The 23275-nt window shown below is 37.5% G+C and overlaps 1 pseudogene; it reads right to left on the bottom strand.

The window, feature by feature from the left end:
• Positions 1-23275, bottom strand: part of LOC117978426 (DNA primase large subunit-like) — a 281293-nt pseudogene that overhangs the window by 223149 nt on the left and 34869 nt on the right.

The following is a 23275-nucleotide window of genomic DNA, read 5'->3' as shown; positions in this document are numbered from 1 at the left end:
AAGAATGTCATTCCAAGAAATAGGGTACATGTGCTCACAGGTATGTACCCACTACACTCCTGTGCAGGCACACAAGAAGGAGCTTCAAACAGAGCCAAGAGATGCAATTCCACCTTTAGACCTGGACCCTTAAAACTCCTGCACTGACTGGGCAATTCACTGCCTCAAGGGATCAGTTATTGAAACAACGTACCCTTAATCACAGTGAGTACTACTCTAGGGGATATACCCACCAGGCAACACCGGATCCTTTAGTATTCAATTAGAGATGTTTACTAAGGCAACATGAAGCTTCCCTTGGCTTTGCACATACCAAGTTTAGTCGGCTACTTCACCATAAATTCCTCACGGGAATTTAACAATGACCACGTCTTAGTCTCCGATCTTCAACATAAACCCTATTACCTAGCAACTACTAACATTTCACTAATTCTGCTGCTCCCAAGCTTCCTGACTGCCACAGCTCATCCACTGCCCTCACGTCACTCCAACTGGCAAGGTCGCCATCCCTCCAATCCATTCAGAGCAATAGGGTCTAATGTAAAGTTTGTGTTGTCTTATATTTTGCACTGGGTTCTTCTAGATTTCTTTCTTGTTAACCTTCAACTGCTTGACTCTGATTAATTTTATATATTGTCAACCACAGTACACTGGCCCCAAATGAAAATTATATATATGCTTCTTTGAAAAATAATGGAAAATTAAAGGAACTACGTGAAAGCATGCAAAAGTCTATGAAAACATGTTCCTACATCTGGAACTTCTCTGATTAAAGAAAAAACTACCATAAATTATTAGAAAAACACCAAGGTATAATAGTAATGAAGAAATGAAAACAGACTTTCCGATAGGCTACAAAGTCAACTCCAAAGTGAAAAAAAGCAAAGGCTACTAGGTTTTTGTTGTGTTATTATCATACCATGCTAAGCTTGTGTGTACATATTACAAAAATAAGCCATTTGTGTTACAAGGAATTACTCTGCACTAACACTGAAAATATAATACCTGACAATCTCCTTATTCATCATTCTGAGACATTCAAACTTCAACTAAAGTCTTTTACCTCCATTATTTAAAATTTCAAGTAAATGGGGCATCTCAAAAATTCACCAACCCAAATGTCCAACAATGATAGACTGGATTAAGAAAATGTGGCACATATACACCATGGAATACTATGCAGCCATAAAAAATGATGAGTTCATATCCTTTGTAGGGACATGGATGAAATTGGAAACCATCATTCTCAGTAAACTATCGCAAGAACAAAAAACCAAACACCGCATATTCTCACTCATAGGTGGGAATTGAACAATGAGATCACATGGACACAGGAAGGGGAATATCATACTCTGGGGACTGTGGTGGGGAGGGGGGAGGTGGGAGGGATAGCATTGGGAGATATACCTAATGCTAGATGACGAGTTAGTGGGTGCAGCGCACCAGCATGGCACATGTATACATATGTAACTAACCTGCACAATGTGCACATGTACCCTAAAACTTAAAGTATAATTAAAAAAAAAAAAAAAGAAAAAAAAAATTCACCTGCAAAATACTACATTTTTTTCCATCCTTTCTTAGCTCTTGGTATCTGACCTGCTTGCCAATTTATTCTGAAAGGTCACAATGTAAGCAGAGTTCTGCTGCATGTGGGAAAAAAAACCTGTTTAGCATAAAACCCTATCATTTGTATACTAGCCATACCATGTAAAAAAAAAAGAATTCCATCAAAAAAATGTAAACAGTATTATTGCCACTGAAATTCTGATACATTTGTTTTAATAAAATTAGTCTAAAGGTATTTTTGGTATGTTAACTTGGTATCTAAGTAAAATGCTAAATTTCACTGATGTATCTTTACATTAAAGTTCTGTGATATGTAATAATACTCAGGTCATCATATTCCGTTAATTAAAAGTTAATAGCAATTAATTTTAAAGCACTGCATAAAATAATGACAGAAAATATAAATCTTTAAGAAATATTTTCAGCTGGGCATGATGGCTCACACCTGTAATCCCAGCACTTTGGGAGGCCAAGGCGGGAGGATCACCTGAGGTCAGGAGTTCAAGACCAGCCCGGCCAACATGGTGAAACTCTGTCTTTACAAAAAATCAAAAAGTGGGTGTCTGTAATCCCAGCTACTTGGGAGGCTGAGGTGGGAGAATTACTTGATCCAGGAGGCAGAGGTTGCAGTGAGCCGAGATCACACCATTGCATTCCAGGCTGGGCGACTGAGAGAGACTCCATCTCCAAAAAAAAAAAAAAAAAGAAAAGAAAAGAAATACTTTTGAATTTAATGTCTTCTATTTGACTACGTAAATTAATGCAAAAAAAGAGTTCTATAAATTTAAACTGTATGTTTGATGAAATGTCATAGCTCAAATTATAATGCAAGATATATTTTTAAGACTGGTACAGTCAAGATCCAGTCTTGTAGATAATAAACTTATAAATTAAGACTGGCATCTTTGGATCTTTCATCTGGTTCTAGTATCTTACATCTATTCTAGATGATTATTTTGAAGCCAGAATTCAAGGAGCACAGACTTTGATTTTCAGCAGATAAATTCTATCAGAATATCAAATGTAAAGAGACTGCTCTTTGAATGGAGAAAATAAAAGCATACAAAGACAGTACTTCAAAATACAGAAAAATGAAAATCTTGAGTGACAGAGACTCTAACAACCAATAGTCAAGCTTCTCATTTGGCAACATAAGAGGAAGTGGGAAGGAAAGCTGAAATAAAAGGAAAGACAGCATGCAAATAGCTATCACTGAATAGTCTGGCAAAAATGTAAAGCAAGGTCAAACTGTTAACAATGATCATTGTAATACTTACCAAAGAAAACTTCTCACATTCACAATAAAAACACAGATGTCACAAACATTTAAAATTCTCTAACATTTTCTTACAGATTACATAATAATGCTTAATGAACACTAAAATTGTAAAGCAAAATATTTTCCCAAGTTTTGCATACTAGACAGCTGTTGCTTCATTAAAACAAAAGAATTTGGTATATAAGTGCCATTACTCAAATAGACAAACTTAACAACTAGCCTGATAAAAATCTGTTAAGGAAAAAGATAGGGGTTGTGTCTCTGGTTTCAAACTTTATTTTGTGATTTGGGCTCTAAATATGTCTAATAAAATTTGACTCAAATTTTATTTAATCTCTTTTGTTCCAGATATTACTTTAGTCCTTTATTCACCACTGTAAGGTTTTGTTGTATTTTCTATGACTTTCTTGAAAATCACTAAATACAATGGCCTCTTCTCAGTCTTCATACTCATGACTATCTGCTCCTTGGAACTCTACCATCTTTGAGCTTCTCTGAGTGCTCTTCCATCCTTCTAGAAGATTCATTTTCAGATTTCTTCACTGTCTCCTTCCACCATCTGCCCTGTAATTGTGAAAAGCCTCTCCTTTCTCCCCATTTCATGCTGTTACCTTTAGTATTCTAATCCAATTTCAATGCAACCTTGAATAACTGTCACTACTATCCCCAATCTCTTTTCTGAATGCTAGAATTGCATTTCCAATTACATGCCAGATATCTCCACAAGTGAATATTTCTATGGCATCTCACAGTAAACATGTCCAAAACTAAAATCATTGTTCCATACTCTCCAACATCCAAACAGACCTACTATCAACATAGTTATTTTCCTTCCTCCTCCAATTCACCCCAAAATACAATCTGATACCAAGTCCCCATGGATGTTGGATCAATTCTTAGCCATCCTGGCAGATATCAAAAAGCCTCTGTCTTCATTTTGCTGGCTTATCTTCTAATCAACCCAGGACCAGCTAAGATTGTTAGTTGAACATGGAAGAAGCTGACTAGCAGAAAATGAGTTTATTAAAAGGCTACTAGGAAGCTCACAGAATTGTTGGGAAGATGAAAAGTTATTCTTTTTTTTTTTTTGAGATGGAGTCTCCCTCTGTCACCCAGGCTGGAGTGCAATGGTGCAATCTCAGCTCACTGCAACCTCCGCCTTCTGGGTTCAAGGGATTCTCCTGCCTCAGCCTCCTGAGTAGCTAGGATTACAGGCGCACACCACCACACCCAGCTAATTTTTGTATTTTCAGTAGAAACAGGGTTTCACCATGTTGGTCACATTGGTCTCGAACTCCTGACCTCGTGATCTGCCCGCCTTGGTCTCCCAAAGTGCTGGGATTACAGGCGCAAGCCACTGTGCCTGGCCAAAAAATTATTCTTAAAGTCAAGCTTCCAGGCTCAAAAGAGGAACTAATTAGTTCTAAAACAGGACTAATTATTAATAGAAAATGGCCATCACTGCTGTTTAGCATCCCACAGAGTACTAAAGAAAACCACTCCCACTGTGGGAAATCAATCTAGCAACCACCAAAAAGACACCACTGCCACCAAAGGCAGAAAGTCTCTGCTCACATCCACCACTGCCAAAGGCAGAAAGTCTCTGCTCACATCCACCACTGCCACCACCAAACACAAAAGCTCGATGAAGATTCTGTTTCCTCAGTTCCAAATCAAAGTCCTATTCTGTTTCCTCAGTTCCAAATCAAAGTCCTGTGAGAGGTGAGTGTAATCAACGAAGTATAAGTCATATGCTTATGATCTGGTTACAAAAGAGAATGAGAATTTGAGTGCTGTCTTCTATATTGGTGGGAGTAACACTTACATTAGCAAGACATTTTATTTATTAAAAAAAAATTCCCAAATGTAAGACTTTTTTCAAAAACCGAGGGTTAAATATGAATGCAACCACTACTACATACTACCCCTCCCTCCTGCTTTCATCTCCAATCCTATAATAAATTCATACAAAATCATACCAGAGTTTGGTAAATATATATTAACAGAATTGCTGGAACTGGACCCAGTCTCTAGCTCAGAGTATTTGGCTGGAGTCCAAATTCCCTGCCTGCATGATGCCAGCCACTATGCCCTAGGAAACCGCACCTTGTTCCTAAGACCAGTAAATACTCCCTCCCTTTGTCATAGCTGGTTCCTCCTCCACACAGTACAGACCACCAAAAACCTCCTCAATGCCATTACAGGCTTTATAAATTGGAAATAACAAGAAACTTTTGTCACTGTATCCCATACACCAAAGTGAACCCTATTGGACACCAAAACCAACCTAGAATAAGCCTAAGTTCAACATACCCTTTGAATTCTAGGATATGGATGGCAACTCCCCATAGTCTAACCACCGCATTCTGCAGAACCAGTCATTCCCCATCAATGGCCACCAAGATCCTAGGGCACATCTCTCACACTCGTCCCTCCCTCCTATCCTCACTGTCACCATTCCAGTCTGGGTCTTCATAACTTCTTACATGAATATTGCAAGAGCATCCTAACAAATTCTTCTACACCAAAGTTCCCCTTGTACCATCACCACTACAATCACACATGCATATAAAATTCACATCAAATACTTAATTCTCTGAACAACTCAATAAAGTAAAAGTAAATACAGAAAGCACTATGGAAAATATACCCCAAAATAATTAAATCTCAGTATTCTAAAGTACATTCCTAGAAGAAAGGAGACCTACAATTTGTCCATCAGCCTCACCCCTTTTACACAATGAAATGTGAGTAGCAATACAAAAGATAATCAGGTTTGGCAAGCAAATAATTAATCTAGTTTCTGACTGGCATGACAAAAGTAAAACATGAAAACTATTTCCTAAGTCCCTCTATACAGACTGTGGACTGAGGAGGCAATCATGAAATATTTAATGAATTAATAAGAATATAAAAATATAAGAAACAGGCCGGGCACAGTGGTTCATGCTTGTAATCCCAGCACTTTGGGAGGCCGAGGAGGGTGGATCAAGAGGTCAAGAGATCAAGACCATCCTGGCCAACATGGTGAAACCCCATCTCTACTAAAAATATATTAAAAAAATTAGCTGAGCGTGGTGGCATGCGCCTATAGCCCCAGCTACTCGGAAGGCTGAGGCAGGAGAATCGCTTGAGCCTGGGAGGCAGAGGTTGGAGTGAGCCGAGATTATGCCACTGCACTCCAGCCTGGCAACAGAGTGAGAATCCATTAAAAACACACACACACACACACACACACACACACACACACACACACATAGGAAACATTACCTTATCCCATCACTACTTCTAAGCTTAATCTTTATTCATCCTATATCTTTTTAATTCGGCTCTAGGATTCTTTTTTTAAAACCTCCTTTTGACCAAAATAAACTTTGTTCTATTTGCGTTTCCTCCCTAAAATCTCCGCTACATTTTGTGGTCCTCTGCTTATTTTCTCCATTTACTCTTATTATCATAGCATTTTTACATGGCCATTTTTAAGCCTTCTTATTTATAAGTACCTCCTATTCTCCCTTGTTTGTTGAGGCATTTTTTAAAGCATTTATTTTACAATACAATTTTCCTCAGAGCTGCGTTAAAGCAACCTTCTGGCTATAAGTATTCACATATTTGCAATTAGGATATATTCCTGTTAAAATAATGATTTATAATCTTTGTGCTCTAATTGATTAGCAAGGATCTAGATGGCTGCACACATACTTGCCAAAAGAAGAGAAATGCATGCAAGCATACCTCATTTCACCATGTTTCACTTTACTGCACTTCAAATTGTGTTAAAACTGAACACAATTTGAAGGTCTGTGGCAACCCTGCATTGAGATAGACAATGGGCTGCATTTTTCCAATAGCATGTGCTCACTTCATGTTTCTGTGTCACATTTTGGTAATTCTTGCAATAACTCAAACTTTTTCATTATTATCATATCTGTTATGGTGATCTATGATCAGTGATCTCTGATGTTACTAATGTAATTGTTTTGGGGCACCATCAACTATGCCCCTATAAGATGAGCTTCATCAGGAAATATTGTGTGTCTTGTGGCTATTTCACCAACCAGCCATTCCCTTGTCTCTCTCCTCTCCTTAGAGCTTCCCTATTCTCTGAGACACAATAATATCGAAATTAGTAACTCACAATGGCCTTTAAGTATTGACGTGAAAGGAAGATTCTCACCTCTCTCACTTTAAATCAAATGCTAGAAGTGACTAAGCTTAGTGAGAAAGGTATATCAAAAATGGAGATAGGTTGAAAGCTAGGCCTCATGTGCCATACAGTGAGCAAAGTCGTAAATGCAAAGGAAAAGTTCCTGAAGGAAATTCAAAGTGCTAATCCAGTTAACACATAAATGATATGAAAGTGAAGGCCAGGCATGCTGGCTCACGCCTGTAATCCCAGCACTTTGGGAGGCTGAGGCAGGTGGATCACCTGAGGTCAGGAGTTCGAGGCTAGCCCGACCAACATGGTGAAACCCCATCTCTGCTAAAAATACAAAAATTAGCCGGGTATGGTGGTGCATGCCTGTAATCCCAGCTACTCGGGAGGCTGAAGCAGGAGAATTGCTTGAACCCGGGAGGCGGAGACTGCAATGAGCTGAAAATGCGCCATTGCACTCCAGCCTGAGTGACAGAGCAAGACTCTGTCTCAAAAAAAAAAAAAAAAAAGAAAAAAAGAAGAAAGTGAAGTGAAGCAGCCTTATTACCAATATAAAGAAAGTTTTAATGGTCTGGATGGACCACAACATTCCGTTAAACTTAAGCCTAATCCAGAGCAAGCCCCTAACTCTCTTCAATTCTATAAAGGCTGAGAAAGGTGGGGAAGCTGCGGAAGAAAAGTTGGAGGCTAGCAGAGGTGGGTCCATGAGGTTTAAGGAGAGCAGCCATCTCTATAACATAAAAGTGCAAGGTGAAGCAGCAAGAGCTTCAGAAGCTGCAGCAAGTTATCCAGAATATCTAGCTAAGATCATGAAAAAGCTGTTGTTTAGGTGGCTACACTAAACAACAGCTTTTTAATGTAGATGAAACCGCCTAATACTGGAAGAAGATGCCATATAGGACTTTCATAGCTAGACAGAAGTCAAAGCCTGGCTTCAAAGCTTCAAAGGACAGGCTCACTCCCTTGTTAGGGGCTAATGCAACTGGTGACTGTAAGTGGAAGCCAAAGCTCATTTACCATTCTGAAAATCCTAGGGCCCTTAAGAATTAGGCCAAATGCACTCTGCTTGTGCTCTAGAAATGGAACAATAATGTCTAAATAATAGCACATACGTTTACAGCATAGTTTCCTGAATATTTTAAGCCTGCTGTTGAGACCCACTGCTCAGAACAAGTTTCCTTTCAAAATATTACTGCTTGTTGGCAATGCACCTGGTCACTGAAGAGCTCTGATAGAGATGTACAAGGAGATTAATGTCTTCATATCTGCTAACACAATATCCATTCTGCTGCCCATGGATCAGGAATATTTTAACTTTCTCATCTTATTATTTAAGAAATACATTTTGTAAGACTAGAGCTACTATAGATAGTGATTCCTCTGATGGATCTGAGCAAAGTAAGTGGAAAACTTTCTGAAACGATTCACCAATCTAGATGCCATTAAGAACACTTGTGATTCACGGGAGAGGAAATACCAACATTAACAGGGATATAGAAGTTGATTCCAACTCTCATGGTTGACTTTGAGGGGTTCAAGTCTTCAATGGAGGAAGTTCACTGCAAATGTGGTGGAAATCACAAGAGAACTAGAATTAGAAGTGGAGCCTGAAGATGGGACTAAACAGCTGCAATCTGGTGATGAAACTTTAAAGGATGTGGAGTTGCTTCCCATGGATGAGCAAAGAAAGTGGTTTCTTGAGATAGACTCTACTCCTGGTGAAGATGCTATGAACATTGTTGAAATGACAACAAAGAAGTTAGATTATTATATAAACTTAGTTTATCAAGTAGTAGAATGCTTTGAGAGGACAGACTCTCATTCTTTTGAAATAATGCAGCACACTGAATGGTTGTCTTATTTTAAGATATTGCCACAGACACTCCAACCTTCAGCAATCACCACTCTGATTAGTCAGCGGACATCAACATTGAGGCAAGACCCTCCACCAGCAAAAAGATTACAACTCACTGAAGACTCAGATAGACGATCATTAGCATTTTTTAGCAATAAAGCACTTTTAAATTAAGGTATGTACACTGTTTTTTAAAAGATGCTATTGCATTCTTAATAGACTACAGTATATTGTAAACATAAGTTTTATATGCACTGGGAAACAAAAATTTATATGGCATGCCTTATTGCAATATTCACTCTATTAGTCTCAAACAGAACCTGCAATATCTTCAATGTAGGCCTGTAATTCCTTTTCTTACTTTAACAAGTAAAAGGTGACTGAATAAGTAAATAAAACATCTATCTTTGTTTTAAAGATTAATTAGTGTTGCTTTTAGTGTTTAACAAATTATAGCTAGTCCATCCTTCTCTGAACTGACATAGCTCTTGGATAGTGAGTGTTTTTTTAATGCTATACAAATTATCTGTTTATTTGTTCATGTCAAGTAGAAGAGTATATAAGTCACTTACATCAAAAATCCTACCTTAAACCACTTCTAGTCTATACCTCATATGTAGAAAGCACTTCAGAAACATTTGTTTACATATTCTACAAATAACAAGTTGCTTTTAATTTCCATTTCTTTAATTACTTGAAAAATACTTCTTCAGTCTCTTCAAGACTTTTAGACAAGTTATGCAACACAAGTATTAAGGGGAAATAAATATAAGGGAAAATAAGTTCCTGAGGTAAAAGAAACAGAAATAAAAGAACAAAGGCATAAAGGCTATACAATTTATATATCATAAAGAAAGGCAAAGTAATTTTAGCTGTGTCAGAAATATCCAATACATAACAGTCCAGCAGGCCGATAGGCAATAAACAAGGCAATCAGAGAACTCTGATAATTAAGAAGCAATGCTTCATCAGCTACTACCATCTAGCTGTTCAAAATCTGTGTTTCTTTACCAGGTTAGTAATAAAAGATTCATATATGGAATTATTTTGTAAGTACATAAAACTTCCTAAGATTAATAAGATTCCAGTGAAAACAATACTAACAAGTTGTCACCATAATTACGTTAGAAAAATAAACAACTCTCATCACTAAATCCTTTCTTTACAGGTTTAAAGGTTTCTATTTTATACTTAATATTTATCCTTACAAATTGAGAACACCTCTCTCCCATTTTCTCTTTTAAGTAGTTCATTCAATAAACAGTTATAGAACCAGTAAAATATGCAAAGCAGTATGGTAAGCATTAGGGATACCAAGATGGATCTATGTTTCTCAACTGTCATAGAAATATTCATGTTCTTCAAATAAGTATCATTTGTGCATCCTTTGAAGAAGATATCAAAAGGGATCTCTTAACATTCTATATTATGATATTATTTGGGCTCTGAACTGAATTCAAAAGAAAAAGCTCAGGTGCACCTCAATCCTTCCCACAGCAGATCTCAACAGAACTTCTTCCTATACCATGACTTATTCCCCACTTAACCAAATGCTTATTTCCTACTTAACTAAATGAAGTATTGTGCCTAGTCCACAGCAATGTAGTCATAGCAAGTACCCCTAACTTTACATTTAAGCATTTCCTGCTGTTCATTTGCCTTCTTGTCTAACACTTAAATTTTAATGTGGGACTACTTAAAGCATCTGTACTCTTCAAAGCCCTGGTAAGAATGCTAAGTGTATAGTAGCTTCTCACTGAATACTGCATAGATGAGATAAATACATAAATCCCAGGATACACAGTTGAGAGGTCAAATCACGTCTACTATAATGTTTTACAACACTATTAATATATTGGAATATTTGACACTTTGATGATTTTTTAATGTTAATTCATATATCCTCCAGTAAAAATTTTAACTAATACAGCAAGTTACTAAGTTCTTAAGTCTCATATTTCAGAATTTGCTACAGCCCCTCCTTTCTATGTAAATGAGTAGCTTCCTTTTCATCTTTACTCCCTGGATGTTTATGACCAAATGTGAAGCCCAAGCACAGGATCCATGCTGACATTCAAGAGTTATGAGTTGTCCATTAGTTCTAATTTTCTATTTCTTTTACTATTAGGTTGGTGCAAACATAATTGCAGCTTTTGTATTGTTGGAATTTGCCATTTGATATTGGAATACATATTTCGGTCAATGGATTTTATTATAAGCTGCCTTAGATGTTTTAGGGAAACAAATAGGTTATAAATAAACTTACCTACTATGGAAAAGTTATATACCAAGTTTATATTTAAAAATTCACATTTTCTTTTATCCATCAAAATACACTTCGATTCAAATTTATTCCCCTCCATTTTTTCCTTCTCCCCTAAGTTTCTGTTAGACAACTATCAAATTTACTGTAAAGACCAAATTTTCTACCTTCACATAGTTTGAGCTTCACCGCTATTTTCTTTCACTTCTTTCAAATTACTGCTTTTGAGTGGATCAATATCATAGTTGCAAGGCTGAAGTGGTCTCTTTTGCCATGCTCCAGATATCTATTTTTAGTTAACAGGTAGCTACTCCCTAGAAACTTTCATCAATGATAGAAGCCACAAAAAACAAACTTACAAGTATTGAGGTTCTTTTATTAAGCTTATGAAGTGTTAGTACATTTCGAAGAAAGGAGAAGATAAGACTATGGTTCTTATACTCTGTATCACTCTATCCATTTCCCAGTAAGGTAATGAAATCACTTAATACAAACTAAAACTACTTTCTCTTTCTTCATGGCATACAGATTTTATATAGCCTTATGCCTTTGTTTTTCCATTTCTGTTTCTTTTATTACAGGAACTTGTTTTCCCATATATTTATTTCCTCTTAATATTTCTGTTGCATAACTCTTCTGAGTGACTTGTCTAAAACTTTTCAAGAAAATTAAAAAATTCTTTCCCAAGTAAGTAAAGAAATGAAAATTAATGCAATAAGTTACTAGTTTTACCCATCATGTTAGCTAAGATATTTAACTGTAAAATCCTGAATAATTGAAGAGTTGAACCAACCCTTCTCATATATCATTTGGAGAAGTACAAACTGAAGTAGTATAGATAAAAGCCATTCCATAAATGTATCAAGAGCTTCAAGACATTTAGACTCTCTGACCCAATAATTTAATTTATAAATCTACCTAAAGAAACAAATCATAAATAAAAACAGAGGCTTACATAGGAAGTGCTCATCACAACATTATATGTGATTGTAGAAAATTACTAACAGGGTAAAAGTCTAATATCAATAATTAGATAAATAAATATACTTATATTATAGACAAATATTCTAAATCCATGTGATAGATTACACAGTCGTAAGCATGCTGTTAATAAAAATTAAAATATTGAGAAAATGCTTGTGAATGTTAAGAAAATGAGTTCCAAATGTTAAATTCCATATTATCTCAACAATAAAATCTACATATTGATTTTGTCTTCATGCAGTCTTGTACTTTCCAAATTTTCTACAAAAAGGCTTAGTGTTTTAAAATTAGCATACTTATATATTTGTTAAAACCACAGAGCTTTTTCCCCATGTTCTCAAAAAATCTTAATATTAAAAATATTTTAATTATAAAATATTAAACCAGCTTATAAAACAAACCTAGTTAAGATCTATTTTAGACAAAACTTTAAAAAAGAAAAAAATGTTGGCAATTTATACAACTGTATATATTACATTATTAAATTGTATTATTCATACTATGCTGCTATATAAATTGCATACTTACTTAAGAAGGAATATACTTCCCAACTCATTAACAAGGTCAGCATTACCTGATACCAAAATTAGATAGCCCTTACATGAAAGGAAAAGTCTAGATCAATATCCCTCATGGGCAGTAAAGCAAAAATTCAGTAATATAAAAAAAAGATAATATACCTTGACATAGTAGGTTTATCCCAGGAATGCAAAATTGACTTAATATTGTTTTAATCAATGTAATCAAGTACACATTCACAGATTTTAAAAAATTTAAACCATATTGTCAACCCAATAGATGAATAAATGGTCAAGGCCTCACTCTGTGGCCCAGGCTGCAGTGCAGTGGTGCAATCACAGCTCACTGCAACCTCGACGTCTCCAGGCTCAGGTGATCCTCCCAAGTAGCTGTGCCTACTGGCCTGCACCACCACATTCATTAATCATATTTTTTGTAGAGACAAGGTTTCACCATGTTGCCCAGACTAGTCTCAAACTCCTGGGCTCAAGCAATTCACCTACCTCAGCCTCCCAAAGTGCAAGGATTATAGGTGTAAGCTACTAGGCCTAGGCAAGATTGGGTAATTTATAAGAAAAGAGGTTTAATTGGATCACAGTTCTGCAGGCTATACAAGAAGCATAGCGACATCTGCATCTGGGGAGGCCTCAGGGAGCTTTTACTGATGGAGGAAGGTCAAGCAGGAGCAGGTACTTCACATGGTGAGAGTAGGAGCAAGAGAGAGAGAGTTGGGGGGATAGGTGCCACACACTTTTAAATGACCAGATCTCAGGACAATTCATTACCATAAAGACATCACCAACCATGAGAGATCTGCCCACATGATCCAAACACTTCCCACCAGGCCTCATCTCCAGCTTTGGGGATTATATTTCAACATGAGATTTGGACAGGGACAAATATCCAAGCTATATCACATTGATAACCAAAAAAAAAAGCAAACGAGAAACAGAAAGGAGCTTCCTTAACCTGATAAAAGGCCATCTATGAAAAACCAATAGGTAATATCACACTTAATAGTGACAGACCAAATGTATCTATCCTTAAGTTCAGGAACAAGACAAGAATGCACACTCTCATCACTTCTATTAAACATTGTAGCAGAGGTCCCAGCCAGGGTAATTGGCAAGAAAAATAAATAAAAGGCATACAGTTGGAAAGAAAAAAATAAAACTATATTCACAGACAACATAGACATCTATGTAGAAAATACCAAATAATCTACCAAGAGGCTACTAAAATTAATAAGTTTAGCACAGTTACAAGACCTAGAAGAGCCAAAACAATTTTTGGAAAAAGATCAAAATTGAAACACTGACTCTACCTAATTTCAAAACTTATTATAAAGCTACAATAATCAAGACAGAGTGGTACTGTTACAAGGAGAGACATTTATATCAATGGAACAGAAAAAAGTACAGAAACATACCCATGATCAAATTATTCTTTAAAAGGTGAAAAATGGGGAATCCAATGAAAAAGAAAAGTCTTTTCTTTTTTTTTTTCTTTTTTTTTTTTTTTGAGGTGGAATTTCACTCTGTCATCCAGGCTGGAGTGCTGAAGTGCAGTAGTGCAATCTCAGCTCACTGCAACCTCTGCCTCCCAGATTCAAGCAATTCTCCTGCCTCAGCCTCCTGAGTAGCTGGGATTACAGGTACCCGCCACCACAGCCGGTTAATTTTTTGTATTTTTTAGTATTTTAGACAGGGTTTCACCATGTTGACCAGGCTGGTCTCAAACTCCTGACCTCATGTGATCCGCCCACCTGGGGCTCCCAAAGTGCTGGGATTACAGGCGTGAGCCACTGGCCTGGCCCAGTCTTTTCTACTAACAGTGCCAAAACAACTGGAAACCAACAAGGAAAAAAAAAATCAACATGTCTAAAACCTAACCAAAAAATGGGTCATAGAGTTAAATGCAAGAGCTAAAATTATAAAATTTCAAAAAGATAATACAGGAAAAATTCTTCATGCTCTTGGGTCAGTTGAATACTTCTTAATAAAAGTAAACCATAAAAGAAAGAAACTGATAAAATAGACTGAATCAAATTGTAAAACTTTTGATCTTCAAAAGATATTGTTAAAACAAAAGGCAAACCACAGACTAGGACAAAATATTTGCAACACACACATATTCAAGATATGGAAATTAAAAGCACAATGAGATATCATCATACATCCACTAGAATGATTAAAATTTAAAACTGACAATATCAACTTTTGGCAAGGTAGAATAACTGGAATACATACACTACTGGAGATGAACATATCTATCCACTTTGGAAATAGTTTGGCAATTTCTCATAAAGTTAAACATACTTTAAACATATTTATTGGTCAGCCCAGCAATCCTCCTTAAAAGTATTTATCCAGGCCAGGAGCAGTGGCTCACACCTGTAATCCCAGCACTTTGGGAGGCCAAGGAGGGCGATCACGAGGTCAGGAGATTGAGACCATCCTGGCTAACACGGTGAAACCCTGCCTCTACTAAAAATACAAAACATTTAGCCGGTGCGGTGGTGGGCACCTGTAGTCCCAGCTACTTGGGAGGCCGAGGCAGAAGAATGGCGTGAACCTGAGAGGCGGAGCTTGCAGTGAGCCGAGATCGTGCCAGTGCACTCCAGCCTGGGCGACAGAGCGAGACTCCATCTTGGAAAAAAATTTAAAAAAAGTATTTATCCAAATATTCACAGCAGTTTTATTCATAATAGCCAAGAACTGGAAACGATCTAAATGTCCATCAAGTGGACATTTGAATTGGGGACTAGATAAACAAATTGTGGTATATTCATACAATGGAATACTACCTAACAATTAAAAAGAATGGAAAAAATGTTTTAAATTAAAAAATAAAAGAATAGAAGAATGAATTACCAATACATGAAACAACATAGATGAGGCTGAGATGGGAGGAGTTTGAGACAAGTCTGGGAAACACAGCGAGACCCTGTCTCTACAAAAAATTTTACAAATTAGCCAGGTGTACTGGTATGCACCTATAATCCTAGCTACTTGGGAGGCTGAGGCAGGAGGGTCCCATGAGCCAGGAGATCAAGGTTGCAATGAGCTAGGATTTCACCACAGCATTCCAGTTTGGGTGACAGAGTGAGACCCTACCTCTAAAAACAACAACAACATAGATGAATGTTGAAAGCACAATGCAGATCAACAAAAGCCAAATGCAGAAGAATACATAGTGTATGATTCAATTTACACGGAATTCTAAAACAAACAAAATTATCATGACAGAAACAGATGAGTGTTTGCCCAGGGCCAGGGGTGGAGGGAGGAAATTAAATGCTAAAGGCTATTTATTGTACAAATGTACAATAAAATCTTCTGATTTGTCAATTTACTCCCCCCGCAAATCTACTTTCTCATAGCATTTATTATGCATTTATTATGTGGGTGGCTATGTGAATGACATGCCTGGTCAAACCAATCACCTGAGCCGTATGCAAATCAGACACCGTCTCCTCCAGCCTCTTCATATACCTGGCAGGTTTCCACCACACTGGGGGTCTCTTCTCTCAGCTTTGGAGCTCCCACTCCCTCTGGCTCTGTAAAGGGGCGCTTCTTCCTTCTTTCTTCTCCCTTCTGTCTTGCCTATTAAACTCTCTGCTCCTTAAAACCACTCCACATGCACCCATGTCATCTTATCTAATTGGGCATGAGACAAGAGCCCTGGTGTTCTTCCACTCATCGAAGCCATATCACAATGATTGGCACATTTATGCTCACCAACACATATCCAAAGTGGAAAAAAAAAAAGGAATATTTGTGCCTGCTTCCCACAAAGGGGGAGAGTAACATCATTAAAGATCACGAGCATAAAAATTACAGATACAGGTACACTGGCTTAGAATTCTGTGACCTTGGATAAGTTACCCAGCCTTCCCAAGTTTCCCCGTCTGCAAAATTCATGCAAATAACCATCTCATAACATTGCCAACAGGGTTAAATTGAGAACATATATAATACATTTAATTGTGTCTGGTACACAGTATGTGCTTATTAAAAAATTAGAAACCTGCCTTCACCACCACTACCACCACCATCATCACCCAGCAAGCCAATTCTTTAACTAATCAGTTCAGAGGCTCTTGACCTCAAAAGAATGATTTGATACCACATGAAATTGAAGGAGAAAATACACAGTTTCAAATTCTCTTTTTCTCCCTGCTCTTCACCCTATGTGGGTGTGCCACTGTGTACCCCCTCAGGCCTAACCTGCAATATGCAAATGATACATATTTGAAGGATAAATAAATTCCTTAGGCAAAGTGCTAAAAAATAACAGTGGAGGCTGCTCAGCCTATAAAGTAGCCATTCTTTATTCCTTTACTTTCCTAATAAACTTGCTTTCACAAAAAAACAAAACAGAAAAAAAAAACCCACACTGCAAACATAAAACAATGAAGCCATTTTAGTGAAAAAAAAAATCTGTGACTTTCAGTATGTCATTTTTTCAGCCATCTGCAAGAAGTACAGATTATTTCCTTCTTAATATTTTGAACAAAATTCAAACATAGTCCAAAGGATTAATGAAAATATACTTAAAAAACTTTAAGCTACTTAGAAGAAAAGACTATAAATGCAAATTGTTATTCTCTTTCTTTGAGATTATAGTTGCCCCGCCAAAATCCAAAAAGGTATATTCATTTTTTCCTCAAAGATTGCACATTATTTCATTGTCTTTCCATTATTTTAGCCTTTAATAGTCAATGTTATAACTGTGGAGTTTTTGATGACACAGTTAAAGAAGATAACATTCGGGTTACCAATCTTGTTTACCATTCTTTTGTTTCCAATTTATAAGCAAGTAATCTGTCTTCTATATCTTTTTCCAGGTTCAGTTATCTGTTTTCTAGATCATTACCTTATTCACACCTCAATTTAGTAAACTCAATGACACTGTTCACCTGGCTGTTTTGCAACTCAACAAATATAATCTTATACATGAACAAAATCATAGTGCCACAAGGGACAACCGCAACCAGAGCATAAGTACTTTCCATGATATTTCTGAAGTCTCATAACTGTATGTTAGGTTTCTCTTTTAAAATGTAGGCATGAAAAATATAAAATTATAAAAAATAAGATTTTATACAAAACAGCAAGAGTCTCATAAAACATTTCCTTCTGCTCTTAGTACTCCTTTAAAATTTTAAGGGAAACCAAGCCTGTCATTCTCAATTCTCTCATTCCTTGGTTATTTCCAATCAACTAGTCTCAGACGATTTTCATTTTTTGTTTTTATTTTTTATTTGAACTTACACATTACTCTCCTAGAACTTGTTGGGTAACATTTTCTGCACCACTCCAATTTTAGTATATATACTGCCTACTTAAGTTCACAGGGTTCTCTCTGTCACTCGGATAAAGATGGAAAAGCCTTATTAAGATTTTCATTTCTGAGACACAAGACTCTCAATGTATGTAAATCAGAAGATGGATTCTGTACTCCTTGACAAATTTCTAAATGTATATGTGCAATTAAACAGACAAGCAGTGAAAATTGAAGGTACAGAATTAGAAACCATGGACGGTACTCATCTGTCTGAATGGAGCAGGCAGGAAGATAGATGTCAAGCCTCATTATCAGCAAGGGTATGGACAAGGAAGAGATGAGAGAACTTAAAAAAATTAAGAAGGAAAAAAAAAGTAGTGGTCTTACTCCCCACTCCCTACTCCCTAAAAAAGACAAGGTCAAGGGAATGCTTACATCTAAGAGAGAGCCTTGCAAAATCCAGCTCAGATCTGACATCTCTGAAGCTCTCTCTGCAATCCCCAGACAAGTCCATCACTCTCTTTTCTGTGCTGCCTCTTTACCTGGTACAGACTTCTCTTTTTATTGACCACACATATGATGACTGTTTATATGTCTCCCTGCTTACTCTGAACTGATTTTAGTTGAAGAATTGGCTTGCTGGGTGATGATGATGATGGTGGTACTGGTGATGAAGGCGGGTTTCTAATTTTTTAATAAGCATATACTGTGTACCAGACACAATTAAATTTATCATATGTGTTCTCAATTTAATCTGTTGGCTGCCCCCTCTCACACATACTAGGCACCCTGAGAGCTTAAACATACCTATGTCTCCCATGTTTTTGCCTGGCACATAGTGGGTACTCAGGAAAAGTTACTTAAAGGTTATACTACTATGACAAAAATAAATGGCAATCAGTTATAAAAGAAAGTTAAACCACACACTTCTTTTTAATATTTATTCTTGCTCTGGCACATAATTATTAAGCATCACAGGTAAAAATCCAGAGCTGGGTGATTTAATATAGGATGTGGCCAATCCTATTACTATGAGAAAGTTAGTTTAATTAATACAGTATTAAACTTTGGTTTAAATTCCTATGTGTCATGTGTATGTGTTTGCATATGTTTCTCTCTTGTTCTTGCTCTTTCTCTCATTAATGATGAATCAGAAAATTTTGAGAAAACTAAAACTCAAAGGCATATACATAATCATTACTTTACAATGTCCAGTCACTGTTAAAAATTACACTCTCAGCAATTTATCAACCCTGTAACATTTACATATGCCCAGCTCCCCTGTGCAAAATTTCTAAATTGGAAAACTAACAGGTGATGCATCTGTCTTTGTAGTGACTGTAGAAATTTTTGCTGTATGAGAGTAGAAGTGTCAAAGAACCGAATTTACAAGTACCCCTCCCCCCACCAAAAAAAAAACTATTTCAGTATTCAGCTGTTTCCTAGCAACTGAATCTGCTGATACTCTCATCACAAGTAGGCATAGGGATAAAATCTGTGTTTCAGTGCATTCAGGTGTCAATGAAAGCAACACAGCTCAGTGAAAAAAAAAAGGATAAATAATGTGTAAAAATATTAAGTATTTTCTAGCCAATCTAGGCTGAAGCTTTTAAAATGGGTAATTATAATTCTTAAGTATGATAAATGATCTGGAAAATTAGAGTTTATTATAAAAAGTATAGGGGGTCTGGTCTTTTCCATGAATGAGGAAAGAGAAAAAAATCCACAAAGGTGACCACAAAAATAGCAACCCAAGCATTACTCTGGAGAGTTCAACCATGAAGAATGAAGCTGCTCCTTGTAAGGTAGCTAGACTTTAAACCTGGTTTATGCTGCATCATAAATTTTGAAGCAAAATATAAAATTCACATCTTACATACTGCAGAGGAAAACTGTCCAATGAATAACAGCTTGAACTACTGCAGCCAACTGCAACAGTTCTTCAGGAGTTTTCCGAGTTCATAAACATTTGCAATTGGGATTTCAGAAATATTCTGCACTTACAGCACTTCACACATATTATCAGGTACACAGTTTAATCTTTGCTTTTATAAACAGTACACTGAGGTGCAACCCCAAGTTACTTTAGTTTTCTCAACAAATCAAGAGAATGCAAACATGCAGCTCTCACAAGGTAATTCATCAGATCCTGAGCATCTACTCCATAAGGCATTGTGCTGGGTATCAGAGATCACTAAGTTGAATATAACACAATCTGTACCCTGGAGCTGCTGAAGTATTTAAAATATGCAATGGACACACCTGCTTGAGGGTAAATCAGAGAAAGCAGGAGAGGCAACAAACTATAGTAGAACAGGCAATGAACTTGAGTTTCGAGAGACATATAGCAAAAGACCCAGGTCTTTCACTAATGAGCAACGTGAGTTCTTGCAGGCCGCTCAACCTTTCTGAGGCTAGACGTTCATGGGCAAAATGAAGAGGCCTGCTTGGTAAGTTTTATAGACAGCCTCTTAGAAAACACTTTGCTAAACACTACCATGAATAACAGAAAAAGCAAATATATCCATTGGCCTTTGGGAGGTAATAAGGTCATGAGAGTTTGCTGCTTCTTTCTCTGCTCTCAACCATTTGAAGATACAATGAGAAGACAGCCATCTGCAAACCAGGAAGCAGGCCCCCACCAGCCTCCAAAATGATGACAAAAGTCTGCTGTTGATGTTGCCCAGTCTATGATAATTTGTTACAGCAGCCCAAACTAAGAGAATATCTATAAGCTTACAGTTTTTTATAGTCTACTTGCCAAGGAAGAGGGCAAGATAGCACACAAATAATTACTACACAAACTCTAAAATGCTTTCCTGCTCTAAAAATTATTTCTACATGATAAAATTTACTGGCAACTAGAAAACAAAGAAAACTTGAAATGAGAGAATCATTAAAATTCTTGCCAATAATTTCCATAATTATGAAACACAGAATTGCGCAAAGCACTATAGAGAGAAATAAAAGGAGAATCCAAAACTTCTTAAAATATTCTTCACATGGGCCAGGCGCGGTGGCTTACACCTTTAATTCCAGCATTTTGGGAGGCCAAGGCGGACGCACCATGAGGTCAGGAGATTGAGACCATCCTGGCTAACATGGTGAAACCCCGTCTCTACTAAAAAATACAAAAAAAAAAATTAGCCGGGCGTGATGGCAGGCGCCTGTAGTCCCAGCTACTAGGGAGGCTGAGGCAGGAGAATGGTGTGAACCCGGAAGGCGGAGCTTGCAGTGAGCCGAGTTCGCGCCACTGCACTCCAGCCTGGGCAACAGAGCGAGACTGGATCTCCAAAAAAAAAAAAAAAAAAAAAAAAAATTCTTCACCTGAACTATCCCTTCAAATAAACACCTAATATACATAGCACTTTGGAATTTTCAAAAAACTTTCATATACAATACTGACTTCTGTAAGGAATTAAACAAGTTCTATCAAAAACCTAGAATATTTCACTAAAACAAGAAAATAACTTTTATCCAATACTATTCCGTAAATATTGCCAATAGCTTTGTTTTTCTAAAATAAAATTATGTGTGTATATATAATGTGTAATTTTTCTGTACATACATATACATATGGAGAAAAACATGAAGATGTTTCATATCCCTATTGCTAAAACACATCTCCAACAATAACACCAGTAGTTTACAATGATTCTAAACTAGATATGTGCAAGAGGAACTACTGAGGTGGGGGAAGAAATTACTAATATGTATTTCTATTTTTCTCCTTTTTAAAACCCCCATTTTATATTGCCTACATCTGTGCACAGGGGTAATATTTTAACTGAGGGGACACAATCAAAAGTTTGTAAACCACCAGCACACACACTAAAATTCAAAGTCATAAGCTTAGTAATACTTACTTTGACAATTTGATCTTCTGCTATTCTTATTCATAGACATTAAACCATACCAATCATACCACTAACACCATTCCCCATAGTTATGCTTTCCAGCACCTAACCATTTACATCTACTACTCTCTGTAAGCTGCACATCTCCATTTACCCAAATCATTTAAAGCCAGTATCAACTCTATCTTTTCTCAAACTTCTCTGAACTTAGGTAATACAGCTCTCAGGCTACTCCTCTCTTTCACCTTGTCATTGAGTCCTTTATGGACATCTTAGCTCCCCCCACTACAAAGAGGGTTCTTGAGGACCAGGGTTATGTCTCATCAACTTCCCATTTCCCAGACCTAGGCACCATGCAGTAAACTTGACATATATTAGAGAAATGTGGGGTCTCCAGCCACCAACTACAGGTGCGTTTGGGCAAGCAACAGGTCCATACCTTGCTGGCATGGAGCTCCCAGAGGAAGGAGCAGACTACCATCTTTGCTGTTTCATAGTCTTCACTGTTGATACCTCCAGGTACTGGAAAATCCAAGGTGACTAGGGACTGGAGTGGGCCCCCAGGATACCACAGCAGCCCTATGGAAAAGTGGCCAGCCTGTTACGTAGGTGCCCATTCCCATATTATCTCCTCACTGGGCGGGTCCTCCAGGCCTGGGCCTCCAGCCACCCCCTGCCAGATATATCAAACCAGTAGCAGCTCTGCAACGCCCTTGACTGAGCAACCAGGGGCAACTGAAAGCCTCCCTGCCACTGCCTCTGCAGCAGAACTGCCCTTGCTACCCTCAGACTAATGAAGGAGCAAAGACCCTCAATGCCTTATCCATACCTCCAACAAGCTGCAGTTGAGCCAAGGGGAGGAGACCAGTCCATCTCCCATGGGTTCCACCTACCCACCCCCAGTGCTCATCACCAGACAGAGAACCCCTGGCTGGGGCCACAGCACAGGCCTTCCATCCTGGGCTGATTGCACTGGGTGATTGCAGACCTGCACCTCTCTGGAGTGGAGCCCCCATGAGACAAGCAAAAGACCCTTGGCACAAACACTACTAAGGTCCCTTTCTCTGCTGTCTCCAATATGGGGAAGGAACATAAACACTGAGCACATCCAGAACTGCACTGGGCAGGCCCAGGAGTGCCAAGCTGCAATCTACAGCCAGCACTCAAAGAGGAGAGGACCCCACACATTAAGAGGGAACATGGCTCCAACTGTGAGGAAATATAAGGGAGCCACAAAACCAAGCAAGAGTCTACCAGCTGATTAATATGCCTAAATGCCACCTACCGCGTCACACCCCAAAGCTTCAACACCAGAAATAGCTTGCTAATATACCCTCCTCTTAAACTAAAGACAAGAAGTCAGCTTCACATCAAGACCCTGCACAAGGGCTTGGCCCTGTGAAAACACAAGAAAAGAAGTCTATTTTCTTCTCAATAGACTACTGACTACTTGATCTACACTGAGGTTAAAGTAACAGCCATATACAAAGATGAGAAAGAACCA

This window comes from Pan paniscus, chromosome 5 (genome assembly GCF_029289425.2).
Source record: "Pan paniscus chromosome 5, NHGRI_mPanPan1-v2.0_pri, whole genome shotgun sequence".
In the NCBI taxonomy this organism is placed as follows: domain Eukaryota; kingdom Metazoa; phylum Chordata; class Mammalia; order Primates; family Hominidae; genus Pan; species Pan paniscus.
This window is presented reverse-complemented; position numbering and strand designations above follow the sequence as displayed.